This window comes from Meles meles, chromosome 1, assembly GCF_922984935.1.
Source record: "Meles meles chromosome 1, mMelMel3.1 paternal haplotype, whole genome shotgun sequence".
NCBI lineage: Eukaryota > Metazoa > Chordata > Mammalia > Carnivora > Mustelidae > Meles > Meles meles.
In genome coordinates, this window is record NC_060066.1 from 64,380,795 (window position 1) to 64,397,317 (window position 16,523).

Genomic DNA, 16,523 nt, shown 5'->3' on the forward strand with positions numbered 1-16,523 from the left:
TAGAGAAGACAAAAGCTAAGAGCATATTCTGTAGTATTTCACAAAGCAGAAAATGTAAAACAAGTAAGACAGATGTATAAAATAAGCTGATAAAAGCGAAGCTGAAATAATCAGTTATGGAAGTAAACAAAAATCATTTTAAAACTTCTAAAAATGAAGACTCTTGGATTAGCTTACTAAACAAAATCCAGCTAAAAATCATGCATACATTATAAATCTAACAAAGTGAAGCAAAATATTAAAAACAAATGGGCAGGGGCACATGGGTGGCTCAGTGGGTTAAGCCTCTGCCTTTGGCTCAGGTCATGGTCTCTGGGTCCTGGGATCAAGCCCCACATCTGGGCACACTGCTCAGCAGGGAGCCTGCTTCCCCCTCTCTCTCTGCTTGCGTCTCTGTCTCCTTGTGACCTCTTTTTCTCTCTCTGTCAAATAAATAAATAAAATCTTTAAAAAAAAAAGGCAGAACTATCAGTGAAAAACAAAGAAAGAATATGAGGGAAGTATGGGTATAATATTAACTGTAGGCAAACTAGAAAAGGTATTAAATTAAAGGGATCATTTGTAATTAGAGGAAAAATCTTACAAAAAAGCTTATCTTTACAATTAAAAATGTAATTCTGAGATAGCACATGCTGATCAAACTAACATCAAACTACATAAAACAAAAATTATATAAGTCCAAAGAAATAAATAAAAACAGAATTATGAGAATTTTTGCTACTTTACTCAGCCCTGAGATTTAAAAAATTAAAACAGATTTAAAAAAAAAGAAAAAATATTGTAGGAACGTATTTCTTTAAAATTGAATAATGCATATAACGAAATTTGTGTTGTTTTTCTTGTTTACTAGCTATGTGACTTCCTTTCTCCCTTTGTAAATGGAAGATGTTAACAATGTCTAGTCACGGTATGATTATGTAGATTAAATAAGATAATATTTATAATTGCATAGCATAGTACCAGATAAACTCTTAAAAATGCTATTATTATTATTGTTATCAGTAAGAAAAATTTGGTCTGCCATGAGTAGAAACTACTCACTTGGTGGAATGTTCCTAAATATAGCTCTCATATTATATGACAAAGAAAACTTCAAAGAAAAAATGAATCAACCATTTTCTAATAAAAATAAAAATAAATAAAATTTATTTAAAGATAACACAAACACATGTAAATTTAAATCTACCATTTCTAATACTTAGAAACTATCTAGACACGATTTTTAAAACCTCAGGGATGCAGCTAAAGCAGCTCTTAAAGGGAAATTCATTGATTTAAAACCTTTTGTTAGAAAATGAAAATAAATAAGCTAACCACTCTACTGAAGCATTTTAAATGGCAGTAAAATTACATCAAGGAAGCAAGAAGAAACAATAAAATGAAAGCAGAAAGATGATGTAAAACATCAATAGTGTAATTGATATATTGGTAAGCAGAATAACATGTTTCCCCATCCCTCCCAGATATCCATGCCCTGATCCCTGGAACCTATAAATATGTTATGTTACACAGCAAAGGGGAATTATGTTGTGAGAGAAATAAGGTGACTCATTAGTTGGTTTTAAAATAGGAAGGTTATCCAAGCTAATCCAGATGGACTCAATGGAATCACAAGGGTCCTTACAGTGGAAGAGAAGAAAAGACAGCATCAGAGGCAGATGTAACTACAGAAGGTCTAGTGATGCAATGTGGAAGAGCTGGACCACCTGTGTCCAGCATTGTAGGAGGAGAAATGGAACTGAAGACAAGGAATAGAGGTGGCCTCTTGAAGCTGCAAAAACAAGGAAACAGAATCACCCCTGGCACCTTCAGATAGGAGTACAGTCATGACTACTGTATTTTAGTCCAGGAAGACCTACACCAGTTCTGTCCTACACAACAATGAAATGATAAATTTGTGTTATTTTCAGACACCAAATTTGTACAATTTGTTATAGCAGCCACAGAAAGCAACTACAAATATATTCAGGAACTTGTCATGTAGTAGAAACAATCAGATAAGACAAACTTCTGATTTTAAAGAGGACAAAAACTCAATAAAAAATGAGTAACTTTTTTTTTTAATTTTTAAATTTTAATTCCAGTATAGCTAACATACAGTGTTATATTAGTTTCAGGTATACAATATAGTGTGATTCAACATGTCTATACATCATTACTTAGTACTCATCATGATAAGTATACTTTTTTTTAAAATTTGTTTATTTACAGCATAACAGTGTTCATTGTTTTGGCATCACACCCAGTGCTCCATGCAGTACGTGCCCTCCCTATTACCCACCACCTGGTTCCTCAACCTCCCACCCCCTCCGCCCCTTCAAAACCCTCTGGTTGTTTTTCAGAGTCCATAGTCTCTCATGGTTCATCTCCCTTTCCAGTTTCCCTCAACTCCCTTTCCTCTCCCTCTCCCCATGTCCTCCATGTTATTTGTTATGCTCCACAAATAAGTGAGACCATATGATACTTGACTCTCTCTGCTTGACTTATTTTGCTCAGCATAATCTCTTCCAGTCCCGTCCATGTTGCTACAAAAGTTGGGTATTCATCCTTTCTGATGGAGGCATAATACTCCATTGTGTATATGGACCACATCTTCCTTATCCATTCATCTGTTGGAGGGCATCTTGGTTCTTTCCACAGTTTGGCGACCGTAGCCATTGCTGCAATAAACATTGGGGTACAGATGGCCCTTCTTTTCACTACATCTGTATCTTTGGGGTAAATACCTAGCAGTGCAATTGCAGGGTCATAGGGAAGCTCTATTCTTAATTTCTTCAGGAATCTCCCCACTGTTCTCCAAAGTGGCTGCACTAACTTGCATTCCCACCAACAGTGTAAGAGGGTTCCCCTTTCTCCACATCCTCTCCAACACACGTTGTTTCCTGTCTTGCTAATTTTGGCCATTCTAACTGGTGTCAGGTGGTATCTCAATGTGGTTTTAATTTGAATCTCCCTGATGGCTAGAGATGATGAACATTTTTTCATGTGTCTGATAGCCATTTGTATGTCTTCATTGGAGAAGTGTCTGTTCATATCTTCTGCCCCAAAAATGAGTAACTTTTTAATGAGATGAGCAAGAGATGAAACTTGACTACAGTGACGATAATTCTATGGTTATATATTTGAAAATCTTGAAGAAATAGGACATTATATACAGAAATATAAATTAGTCAAAACTGGCTTTAGAGATCTGAATTGACTGATAATCACAGAAGAAGTAAAACAAGTGTGTGTAAAATAACTTTGTTCAGGGAAGTATCTTGTTAGACTTTGATGAGCTTATTTTTTAAATGGCAAGGAAAAGATTTCTCTGTTGTGTAAATTATTCCAAGATTTAAAAAAACAAAGAAGTCTGTTCTATTCAGAGTGTTTTATGAAGTTGGTGGAAACTTGACATCAAAACTGAGGAAAGAGACTCCAGAACAGTAAAGTAGACAACTTTATTTATAAGTATAAACATTTTAAAAAATAGATTTTATTCATTTGACAGAGAGAGACATAGTGAGAGAGGGAGCACAAGCAGGGGGAGTGGGAGAGGGAGAAGCAGGCTTCCCACTGAGCAGGAAGCCTGATGCAGGGCTCGATCCCAGGACCCTGGGATCATGACCTGAGCTGAAGGCAGACACTTAAAGACTAAATATAAAAATTAAAATTTTTGCAATAGAACTTAGACTATTATTCATAAGTTCGAGATGTGACAAAGGTGGCATCACCAAACAGTATGAGAGAAAGGTGCACAACAGAAAACAGATAATTACACACTACATTACATCAAAATAATATTCTATATAAGTAAAGAGTTAAATATTATTGCCATTAAAAAAAACTAGAGTATGTAATATCATGATGATGGAAGGATCACAATCATTAAGGAGGGGATACATTATTTGAAATGGCACAGAAAAATCTGGCCATTAGCATTTTAAAGATAATTTTTGATAATTATAACACTTTTCTCACTAAATTAAAGGCCTGATAAATTAAAGTTAAGTGACAGAGCTGTTTAAAAGTGGGGAGTTGCTTTGTGACAGATAGATTGCTCAGGGTCTGGACATATTCTTGCAGATTGGAGAACTCTATTTGTTGGGATGCTGTGTAAAGGCCACTGGAGAGGTCTCTGTTCATTCAAGCAAAAATATACTCCTTTGGTCACTCCATATATCTGCCTTCTTATTTCATTCATGACACTCATCACAGTCTATGAGTATCTCATTTATTTATTGCTTTGTTTATGATCTGGTAACTCTGGAATGTATGCTGCATGAAGCTGGGGACTTTATCTCATGTCCACCCCCTAGATTGTATATAGAAGTCTATCAAGTAATATTTTTTTAGATGAATGAATAAATGAATGAATAAATTCATTTTTTTCTCTAAGCCTTATGTTATTTACATGAAATGTAGAGGACATTCCATCATTATGGTTTATTCATAAAGCATATAATCTGTTTATACTTCAAATGGGAAATAAATTTGTCCAGAATCAAGGAAGGCAGAATAAACACCAATATTGCATGTACTAAGAATATCAGGAACCACTCCAGCATTCTATAAGGCATCCATCCACAGACTTAAACCTGAACTCAAGCATATGGATAAAGAAGGAAAAGCTTTTACTGCTGCAGGAGACTAGGAAAGAGCATTGCATAATATATCTTGATCATATAAAGTTAAACTAATTACAGTGTATTAGTTATTGACCAACCAGTTGGTGGAGTTGAATACAAGTTCCAATTTACAATCCCTGTTTATCCTGTAAGGGAAAATTTCTATTTATCTTCAGAAGTTGCTTTGTAGGCACAGTTAAATTTTATGGCATCAGGAAACCAGTGGTAGCTTGGTAACCTGAAGGCTACCTCACTAGGAAAACAGAACTCTGATGATCTAAGATGTCTGACTGAAGAACAAGACAACCATTGTGAAAAGGCTCCTATTTTTATTTTTGTCTCTTTTCCAAATTTATTTCCACATAAACAATGTTTTCTTCACTAATTCTCATTATTTCCAAACCCATCATTCTTAATATTTTGCTTATTTAATAATTTTATTTTTGTTCTTAAACAAACCTAATGATACTATAACTGATGTCTTCTTGAATATGAGGAAACAATAATGTACATCACTTGATGTTTCCAGAAACTTTTTAAAATGTTTTAATGGTGTACACAGGAAGCATTAGGCTGTTATTTTTTCTGGAAAATGAAGTATCTATTTTCATTATATACTCAGGGCTGGAAGTGATTTTTTTCCCCCATCTTGAAAGGCTTTCCATACATATAGCATATAGAGAATACTGATCTTTCAGGGAATACTGATGCCATGTAGAGAGCACAGTTGCAAGGAAGAACCGTATAGAGCATTCAACTTAAGAGAGAGAGAGAAATACATAAAACATTGCCTGGCACATAATAGATTCTCAATAATATTTGTCTAATAAATGTATAAATGCATTTCTGTTAAGAAATCAAGCAGGTAGCCCAGTACGAACCACGTAAATTAAAAGGAAAGAAAATTTAGACAGGAAATAAATTATTTATCACTTTCAGCATATTAATTTGTCAAGACTCTTTGTGATTATCAGTAAACGTTCTGAAAAGAAATATGGATTTCCAACAGTGCCCAATGGGAGGATGATAATGATTGGAACAAAGTAAAGGACAGAGTAGGTGGGAGAGACCAAACTGTTAGCAGCACAGTCAAGTTTTATCACTAGTTCTTTGGTGAGAGTGAATAGTAGAATCTGTCATATATTCTGATTTTTTTCTTCTAATACATCATTCATGTATGCATGTGGTCACCTATTCATTTATTCATCCACCAACTGCTCATTTAACAAATACTTTCTATATGTCTCTACGTGCCAGGTACTCCAACAGACACTAGGTATAGGAAATGAACAAAACAGGTGGTCTCTGGTTTCATATGCTTTTGTTCTAATGGGAAGATTTAAGCAACAAATAAAAACTCACTCCACATGGCCTTGAAAGTTCTAGTAATAAGACAGGAAAAGAAATATAAGGCATATGGATTGGTTAAAAGGAAGTAAAATTGTTTCTCTTTGCATATGACCTGATTGTTTACATAGAAAATCCCCAGGAATCAACCAAAAAAACCTTCCTAGAATTTACTTACTAGGTAAGTTCAGCAATGTCAAAGGATAGTACAAGCTCAAAATAACAAAATCAGTTGCTGAATACTATATGAACATGTAGAGTTTGAAATTAAAAACATGGTATCACTTATAATTGCTCCCAAGAAAAGGAAATACTTGGGTTTAAGTCTAATAAATATATATAGTATCTTTGTGCTGAAAATTACTAAATGCTGATGAAATAAAAAAGATCTAAATAAGGAGAAAAACATCTATGTTCATGGACAAGAAGATACTATAAAGAGGTCAATTTGGCCTACATTTATTTATAGTTTTAATGTCTTTCCTATCAAAATCCCTGTGGGGTTTTTGCCGTTGTTGGTGATATAGATATGTTTACTCTAAAATTTATATGAAAGGAAACAGATCTTAACACAGATAAAAAACAATCTTGACAAGTAAGACTAAATTTTGAGGTGTCACTCTACCTGACAGGAAGGCTTACTATGTAGTTGCAGGAATCAAGACAGCATGGTATTATGAGAGAAGTACCTAGAACCATGAAATAGAATCTAGGACCAGCAATCAATCCACACGAATATGCTCAACTGATTTTGATAAGTGTGCAAAAGCCATTCAGTGAGGTAGGATAGCCTTTTCATTAAATAAGCTTACATTTTTACAAAAATTAACTCAAAATGGACAATGGGCTTAAATGTAAAATGTAAAACTAGAAAACTTTTATAGAAATAAATAGTGAAAAATATTTTGGACCAGAGTTCCTGGACTTGATCCAGGATCAAATAATAAATTGGACCTAGTCCAATGAGAATTCTTTGTAGTCTATGGATATTATCCTTGGTTGGATATGTAGTTTTCAAATATTTTCTCCAGTCTATAGTTTGTCTGGTCACCTGATTTACATATCCCACTAACAGCTAGTATCCAGAGAATACAAAGAACTCTCAGAACTCAACAGTAAGAGGTGCTTCTGGGGGAGGTGGCAGAGTAGAAGGACACTAGGCTCACCTCATCCCATGGACCACAACTAGATAATGCCTACATCAGTCTAAATAACCCAGAAAATGACTTGAAGTCTACCCAGGAAGACTCTCCACAGCTAACTGTAGAGAAGAGGCCACATAAAAGAGTATAGGAATGGCAGAGCCAGGGTTCAGAGCCAAATGGACCTATGGGACTGTCTGCAATGGAGGGACACTGTGAGCTCAGAGAGTGGAGGGGAGCAGACCCCAAACTAGGCACCCTAGGCACAGAGGACTCACACTGGGAAAATGAATTCCCATAATATTTGGCTTTGAAAACCAGAGAGGCCTGGTTTCAAGAGTTTTTATAATCAGTGGGGTTTAACACCTGGAACTTTAAAAATCAGAGGTTTGGCTCTGGGAACCAAAGGGATAGGAAACTGATTCCTTGTCCTTAAAGAGGCAGCTCAACAAATAGTTTCACTGAGATACAGCATAGAAGCAGTAATTTGAAAAATGTCTGGGATATACAAGAAGAAGATTTATTTAATAATCTCAGAGTGTGTGCTGGAGGGACAGGAATCTGTGAGAGACTTCTTGAAGAAGTGGCGGGCATTTCCCTCCCCTGACCTCCAGCCTAGGTAAACTGATATGTGCAGGAATGAGCACAGTACTAACACTCTCTACCTAGTTTGCAAAGGTGTGCCCTGTCCCCGTGTTATTCTGTGCACCTGCCCCATCCATCCTGGCCTGGACAGGAATTTTCCAGGCTAGCTGCAGTTTCCCTCTGAGAGTGGGTCAGTGTGGACTTTGCTAGCATCCCATGACCTATCACTGTATTCTCTTGCAGGCACACCCTCCAACATGCCCTTGACAAGAGTCCATCCAAAGTGGTACCATCAGCCTGGCAGGGTACAAGTAACCTCAACAGGGGCCAGCACCACTCCAAAATGACTCCTGCCCCAAAGAGATGGGATGATAACCACACACATCATCCTACCTGCAACACTAGCAGTGGGCTGAGGATAGACACAGGGTCAGACTATGGGGCCTGTGCACTGCCAAAAGCTTTTCAGAAGACAATACAGGGAAAGTGCCCTACAATTTGGTGCTACTGCATCTCTGGTAAATGCCTGGTCTCATCTCAACTGTAACCCAAGGCAGCCCCAAACCAGCCCATTAACAACACAGAGACCAAACTCTGCCCACAACAGGCAAAAAGAGCCATTGCAGACAATTGAACTGAAGACAAATACACCCTAGTCACAACAGGAGGGCACATGCAACACACATAGAAGACATCCCTGATGTGCCAGGTTTTGGTGAACAGGGGACATTGCACTTCAGGGCATGACAGAACCTCTTCTTCATAAGGCCACTACTTTCAAGAGCAGAGAGTTAGAGAAAATCAGGAGACAGAATAATATGTTCCAAGTGAAAGAACAGGATAAAATCACAGCAATATTGCTGAACAAAGAGGAGATAAGCAATATGCCTGATAGAGAATTTAAAGCAATGATCATAAAGATATTCATTGGACTTGAGAAAAGAGTGGCAGGCCTCAGTGAGGCTTTCAACAAAGAGATAGAAAACATAAAAAAGAATCAATTAGAGTCATTTATGGTTTGTCTCCATAAATGACTCTTAATCTCACAAAACAAACTGGGGGTTGCTGGGGGGAGGTGGGATTGGGAGAGGGGGAGCGGGCTATGGACATTGGGGAGGGGAGGCGAACCATAAGAGACTATGGACTCTGAAAAACAACCTGAGGGTTTTGAAGGGTCAGGGGTGGGAGGTTGGGGCAACCTGAGGGTTTTGGGTTTTGAAGGGTCAGGGGTGGGAGGTTGGGGGAACAGATGGTGGGTAATGGGGAGGGCACGTTTTGCATGGAGCACTGGGTGTTGTGCAAAAAGAATGAATACTGTTATGCTGAAAAAATAAATAAAATGGGAAAAAAAAAAGAACTGATTTCCCTAGTTAAAAATAAAAAAAAAAAAAGAATCAATTAGAGATAAAAAAAAACTCAATAAATGAAATGAAAAATACACTAGAGGAAACAGAAAAATGGATCAGTGACCTGGAGGACAAATGAATAAAAAGCAACCAAGCTGAACAGGAGAGAGAAAAACAAATAATTAAAAAGTGAGACTAGATTAAGGGAACTCAGTGACACTATCATGTGTAATAACATTTACATGGAAGAAAAGAGAGAAAAGGGGGCAGAAAATTTATGTGAAGGAATAATAGCTGAAAATTTCCTGAATCTGGAGAAGGAAAAAAGACATCGAAATTGAGGAGACACAGAGAGCCCCCAACAAGATCAACCCAAGGAGGTCCATAGCAAAACACATAATAATTAAAATGTCAAAAAGTAGGTATAAAAAAAGAATTTTTAAAAACAGCAAGAGAAATGAAAACAGTTACTTATAGGGGAAACCCTACAAAGCTATCAACTGATTTTTCAGCAGGAACTTTGCAGGACAGAAGGGAGGGCCAAGGTAAATTCACAGTGCTAAAAGGAAAAAATCTAAGAATACTCTATCCAACAAGGCTATCAGTCAGAATAGAAGCGGAGATACAATTTCCCAGACAAGCAAAAGTTAAAGGAATTCACCACCACTAAACCAATCTTACATGATAAGTTAAAGGGAACTCTGTGAGTGGAAAGGAAAGACCATAAACAAGACTAAGAAAAGTAGGAAACATAAAAGCAGTAAAATTAAGTTTGCTTATAAGAATCAGTCAAGGGATTCACAAAATAGAAGGACGTAAAATATGACACCATATAACTAAAATATGGGAGGGAAGAGTAAAAACTTAATGTTTTTAGAACGGTTCAAACTTAAGCAACCATCAGCTTTATATAGACTGCTATATGAATAAGATGTTATACATAAACCTAGTAACAACCACAAATCCAAACCCAGTAATAGATATGCAAAAAAATAAAGAGCAAGAATCCAGGTTAACACTAAAGAAATCCAAAAAAGGGGCGCCTGGGTGGCTCAGTGGGTTAAAGCCTCTGCCTTTCGCTCAGGTCATGATCCCAGGGTCCTGGGATTGAGCCCCGCATCGGGCTCTCTGCTTGGCGGGGAGCCTGCTTCCTCCTCTCTCTCTCTCTCTCTACCTGCCTCTCTCTCTACTTGTGATCTCTGTCTGTCAAATAAATAAATAAAATCTTAAAAAAAAAAAAAAAAAGAAATCCAAAAAAACCTGGAAGGAAGAGAGCAGGAGAAAAAGGGACAGAGAAGATCTATGAAAGCAACCATAGAACAAGTAACAAAAAGGCAATAACTACATACCTATCAATAATTACTTTGAATGTAAATGGACTATATGCTCCAGTCAAGACGTTGGATGATAGAATGGTAAAAAGGCAAGACCAATCTATATGCTGGCTACAGATTTCAGACCTAAGGTACATGCAGATTGAAAGTGAAGGATGGAAAAGCATTTATCAGGCAAATGGATATCAAAAGAAAGTTGGGGTAACAATACTTTATATTGAAAAAAAACAGAGTTTAAACAAGACTAACAAGAGATAGGGACATTGTATAACTTTAGAGAGATCAATCCAACAAGAAGAAATAACAATTGTAAATATTTACACACCCAACATGGGAGCACCCAAACACATAAAGCAGCTATTAGCAAACGTAAAGGAAGAAACAGATAGTAGTACAATAATAGTAGGGGATTTTAACACCTTACTTCCATCATTGGAGAGAACATCCCAACAGAAAATCAACAAGGAGATAGTGGCTTTTAATGACACATTGGACCAGATAGTCTAACAGATATATTCAGAACATTCCATCTTAAGACAGCAGAACACATTGTTAACAGTAAAACACATTGTTCCAAGTACACATGGAACATTCTCCAGAATCAGTCACATGGTAGGCCACAAAGCAAGTATCAAAACTTTGAAAAGACTGAAGCATTACCATGCATCTTTTTTGACCACAACACTAGAAATCAACCACAAGAAAAAATCTGGAAAGACCACAAATATGTTAATATTAAATAACATGCTACTAAACAATGAATGGGTCAACCAAGTAATCAAAAAGGAAATAAAAAATACATGCAGACAAATAGAAATGAAAAACCAATCGGCCAACATCTTTGGGATACAGTAAAAACTGCTCTAAGAAAGAAGTTCATAGCAATACAGGCCTACCTTCAGAGGCAAGAAAAATCTTTGAGGCATCTGTATGGTTCAGTCAGTTAAGCCTCAGACTCTCAGTTTCACCTCAGACCATGATCTCTTGGGTCATGGGATTGAGCCCTGTTTCAGGCTCTGCACTCAGTGGGGAGTCTGCTTGAAAGATTCTCTCCCTCTGCCTTTCTCCCCCTACTCTCTTTCTCTCTTCAAATAAATAAATATTTTAAAAAAAGAAGAAAGAAAATTTTCAAATAAACAATGTAACTTTACACCTAAAGGAGCTAGAAAAAGAACAAGAAGCAAAACTCAAAATCAGTAGAAGGAAGGAAATAATAAAGCAAGAACAACGACAACAACAAAAAAAGAAACTAAAAAAAGAAAAATTAGATCAATGAAACCAGGAGGTGGTTCTTTGAAGAGATCAAGAGAACTGACAACCTTTAGCCAGATTCATCAAAAACACAAATTGAGAAAGGACTCAAATTACAAAACCAGAAGTGAAAAAGGAGAAATAACAACTGACCTCACAGAAACACAATGTATTATAAGAGAATATTATGAAAACCTACATTCCAAAAAATTGGACAACCTAGAAAACATGGTTTTCTATAAATTCCAGAAACATACAGTCTACTTGAACTGAATTAGGAAGAAATAGAAAATCTGAACAGACCAATTACCAGCAATGAAATTGAATCAGGAATAAGATAAGAATGTTCTCTCTCACTGTGTTTATTCAAAGTCCTAGACACAACAATCAGACAACAACAAAAAAATAAAGATATCCAAATTGGTAAGAAAGAAGTAAAATTTTCGCTATTTGCAAATGACATGGTACTATATATAGAAAACCCAGAAGACTCCACCAACCCCCCCCCCCCCAAAAACCCTACTAGAACTGATAAACAAATTCAGTGCATTTGCAGGATACAAAATCAATATACAGAAATCTGTTGCATTTCTATGCATTAATAATGAAGAAGCAGAAAGAGAAATTGACAATCTTATTTACAATTGCATCAACAATAATAAAATACCTAGGAATAAACTTAACCAAGGAGGTGAAAGACCTGTATTCTGAAAACTATAAAACATTGATGAAAGAAATTAAAGATGACATAAACAAATGAAAAGACATTTCATGCTCATGGATTGGAAGAACAAATATTGTTAAAATGCCCATACTACCCAAAGCAATCTACACATTTAAGGCAATCCCCATTAAAATACCATCAGTGTTTTTCATATCTCTAGAATTAACAATCCTAAAATTTGTGTGAAACCATAAAAGACCCTAATAGTCAAACTAATCCTGAAAAAGAAGAACAAACCTGGAATATTATATCCCAGATTTCAAGATTTCTACAACAGAGTTGTAGTCATCAAAACAATATGATACTGGCACAAAATAGACACTTGGATCAATGGAACAGAATTGAGAGACTAGATATAAACCTATGGTTATATGATCAATTAATTTTCAACAAGGGAGGCAAGAATACACAAAAAGGAAAAGATAGTCTCTCTAACAAATTGTGTTGGGAAAACTGGACAACTGCCTGCAAAATATGAAAATGGACTCTTTCTCATACCATATACAAAAATATACTAAAAATGGGTTGAAGACCTAAATATCAGACCTGAAACCATAAAAATCCCAGATGAGAACAGAGGTAGTAATTTCTCTGACATCGGTGTAGCAACATTGTTCTAGGTTTTATCTTGAGGCAAGGGCAGGACTACATTAAAATAAAAAGCTTCTGCACAGCAAAAGAAACAATGAAGAACTAAAAGACAGTCTACTGAATGGGAGAAGATATTTGCAAATGACTTATCCATTAAAGGGTTAGTATCCAAAATATATAAAGACCTTATACAACTCAACACCAAAAAAACCCAATAATCCAGTCCAAAAATGGGCAGAAGACATGAACAAACATTTCTCCAATGAAGACTTTCAGATGGCCAACAGACACATGAAAAGATGCTCAGCATAACTAATCATCAGGGAAATGCAAATCAAAACCACATGACATATCACCTCACACCTGTCAGAATGGCTAAAATCAAGAACACAAGAAACAAGTGTTGATGAGGATGTGGACAAAAAGGAATCTTTGTGTGCTATTGCTGGGAATGCAAACTGGTGCAGTCATTGTGGAAAACATACAGAGATTCCTTGAAAAATTAAAAATAAAATTACTCTATGATCCAGTAATTCTACTACTGGTTATTTACTCAGAGAATACAAAACACTTTTTCAAAAGATTATATGCACCTTTATGTTTATTGTAGCATTATTTACAATACCCTAAATAGGGGAGTAACCTGAGTGCACACTGATAGATGAATGAATAAAGAAGTGGTATAAATGCACACTGGAATATTACTCAGCCATAAAAAAGAATGAAATCTTGCCATTCGCAACAACAAGGGTGAATGTAGGGGGTATAATGGCAAGTGAAATAAGTCATTCAGAGAATGACTTATTCAGAGAAAGACAAATACCATATGATTTTACTCCTGTGGAATTTAAGAACAAAACAAAAAATGAAAAAAAAGAGAGAGAGAGAGAGAGGGAGACAAAAAACCCCAGACTTAACTATTGAGAATAAACTGATGGTTACCAGAGGGGAGGTGGGTAGGACAGTGGGTAAAACAGGTGAAGGGCATTAAGAGTACTGTCACTTGATGAGCTCTGAGACACTTGATGTATAGAACTATTCAATCACTATATTGCACATCTAAAACCAATATAATATTATATGTTAATTTATACTGTAATTTAAAAAAATCAACAGTAAGAGGGCAAAATGTCCAATTAGAAAATTGTCAAGAGACATGAACAGACATTTCATCAAGGAGGATATACATATGGCAAATAAACATATGAAGAGATGTTAGTTTCATTAGCCATAAGGTAAATGCAAATTAAAACTGCAAAGATATATCACTATCAGCCTAGCAGGATGGCCAAAATAAAAAAAAAAATAGTGATAACATCAAATGCTGGCAATCATTAGAATATACTGGATCACTCATATATTGCTGATGGAAATGTGAAGTGGTATATTATTATGGAAAAAATGTCAGAAGATAATTCTAAAATTAAACATGCCAGTATCCCTTATTAAACTATTGTACTCCTGGGCATTTATCCCAGAGAAAAAAAGACATGTGTACATAAAAACTGGTACATGATGGTTCATAGCAACTTTATTCATAGTTGCCCCAAACTGAAAAGAGTGCAGATGTTCTTCAATAGGTGAACAGTTGTAGAATCTATGGTACTGCTGAAGCATAGCAAAGAAAAAGAACAAGCTATTGATACATGAACAACTTGCTTGAATCTCCAGGGGGAAAAAAAGCTAATCTCTAAAGTTTACATAATCTATGAGTCTATTAATATGATATTTTAAGATAACAAAATTGTCAAAATGGAGAACAGATTTGTGGTTCTTAGGGGTTAGGGATGGGATCGAGGAGTAGCTGGGGGTGTGAGAGGTGGGTGTGTTTATAAAAGAGCAAGTGAAGGATCCTTCTGGTGATAGAAATTTCCAGCAATTTGACTATGATGTAGATACATGAACTTGAACATTTGATAGAATCGATATAACTACTCATACACATATACACACATAAACAAGTACTAGTAAAAAAGGAGACATATGAATAAGATCAATGGATTATATCAATACAGTGGTTATGATATGCTGCAGCACCGTACAATGATACCATTGGAGGAAACTGGGTAAAGGACTTAAATGATCGTTTTGTACTATTTTTTTACAACTAGATGTGAATCCATAATTACCTTAACAACAACAACAACAACAACAAAAACAAGGAGTGTTAATTCCTGGATTGTTTGCATATCTTAGTCAAGAATGTTTAACTTAACAATTCAGTCAGGGAGTCTTTTTTTTTTTTTGTATCTTTCTTTTTTTTCTTTTCAGCATAGCAGTGTTCATTGTTTTTGCACCACACCCAGGGCTCCGTGCAACACAGTGCCCTCACTAATACCCACCACCTTGTTCCCCCAACCTCCCTTCTAGACCCTCAGGTTGTTTTTCAGAGTCCATAGTCTCTCATGGCTCACCTCCCCTTCCAATTTCCCTCAACTCCCTTCTCCTCTCCATCTCCCCATGTCCTCCATGTTATTTGTTATGCTCAGTCAGGGAGTCTTAATCCTCAGTCCCAATCTGTTGTCTCTGATGAACTGACAGTCCCTCAACTTTGAATAAATACTCAAGGATCTTCTCCAGTATATTAAGACTGCATAGGCTTTACCTTTTAATCACTGTCAAAAATTTCTCTTTCTCTTTACTGTTATTAAATAAAAGCAATTTCCCAAGGTTACTTGCAAGGAGAGCTATCCTATTTATTCATGACTGGACTACAAAAACAATGCAGGGCAGACCAGGGCTTTTACTGAATAAGAACCAGCCTAAGAGAGTTGAACAAACAACCTCCATCTATTTCAAATGATTACTGAAACCAAGAATGGAATAATGAGAGAATAAGCATAAGGTATTAATTGAGGCACTGTCTCTATTTCTTCCTGGGAAAATACAAAAATATAAAACACACACACTCGAAAGGATACACTGAAATCCCTTTAGAGATGCCTTTCGTTTCACTGGGAGACAGGAAATGACTTAAATAGATTTTATGGTATTCTTGAGAAATAAATTACCTTGAGTGATGAAATGGTGTAAATCTTAGATAGTGTGTTCTGTGAAAATGTCATGGAGAAGTGTTCTCTAGCTGCTGATCTTTTATCTAAAAATAAACAAAGAGCAGCAATTACTCATTGCCCTGTGTAAAACGCTGATCCATTGCCATTGAATAACTTTTTAAAATTCTGAAGTATTCAGTATTTTGTTTGCAACACCTTTCCCAGCATGAATACACTCCTCTACATGAATAAAGACGTTTGTGCTTTCTTTGAGTCAGATAGTTTAATAGATATGCTCTTTCCCACCACACAGTAGTCTTTCCCTTCTTAACTTGGCTATTCTTGTTTGGACTTACATATTTGCTTCTTATCAAGCTTTCTCCATTACTGTACTATTGAAATATCCTGCCTTTCTATTACAGTGTTCATGAATGAGATATAAACATGGTTGTTCTATGTCTTCTGCCTTCATCCTCCTTCATGCCAAAATGGATTGTCATTTACTCTGTTACTCCTAGAATACTTGATTCCCATAAGAAAATGTTAATCTTATATTCTATTCTCTACGTTATCAAAATGTCTATTTGTCATCAGTTGGCAATT

At 36.0% G+C, this 16,523-nt stretch overlaps 1 long non-coding RNA gene across 1 annotated transcript in view; it reads right to left on the minus strand.

The window, feature by feature from the left end:
- The window catches only part of LOC123951155, a 68,926-nt gene extending 52,900 nt beyond the window's left edge, over positions 1-16,026 (minus strand). The window contains exon 1 of the long non-coding RNA XR_006820356.1: positions 15,939-16,026. This is a non-coding gene — a long non-coding RNA (uncharacterized LOC123951155). The remainder of the gene's footprint in view (positions 1-15,938) is intronic.
- Between the last annotated feature and the right edge of the window lie 497 nt (positions 16,027-16,523).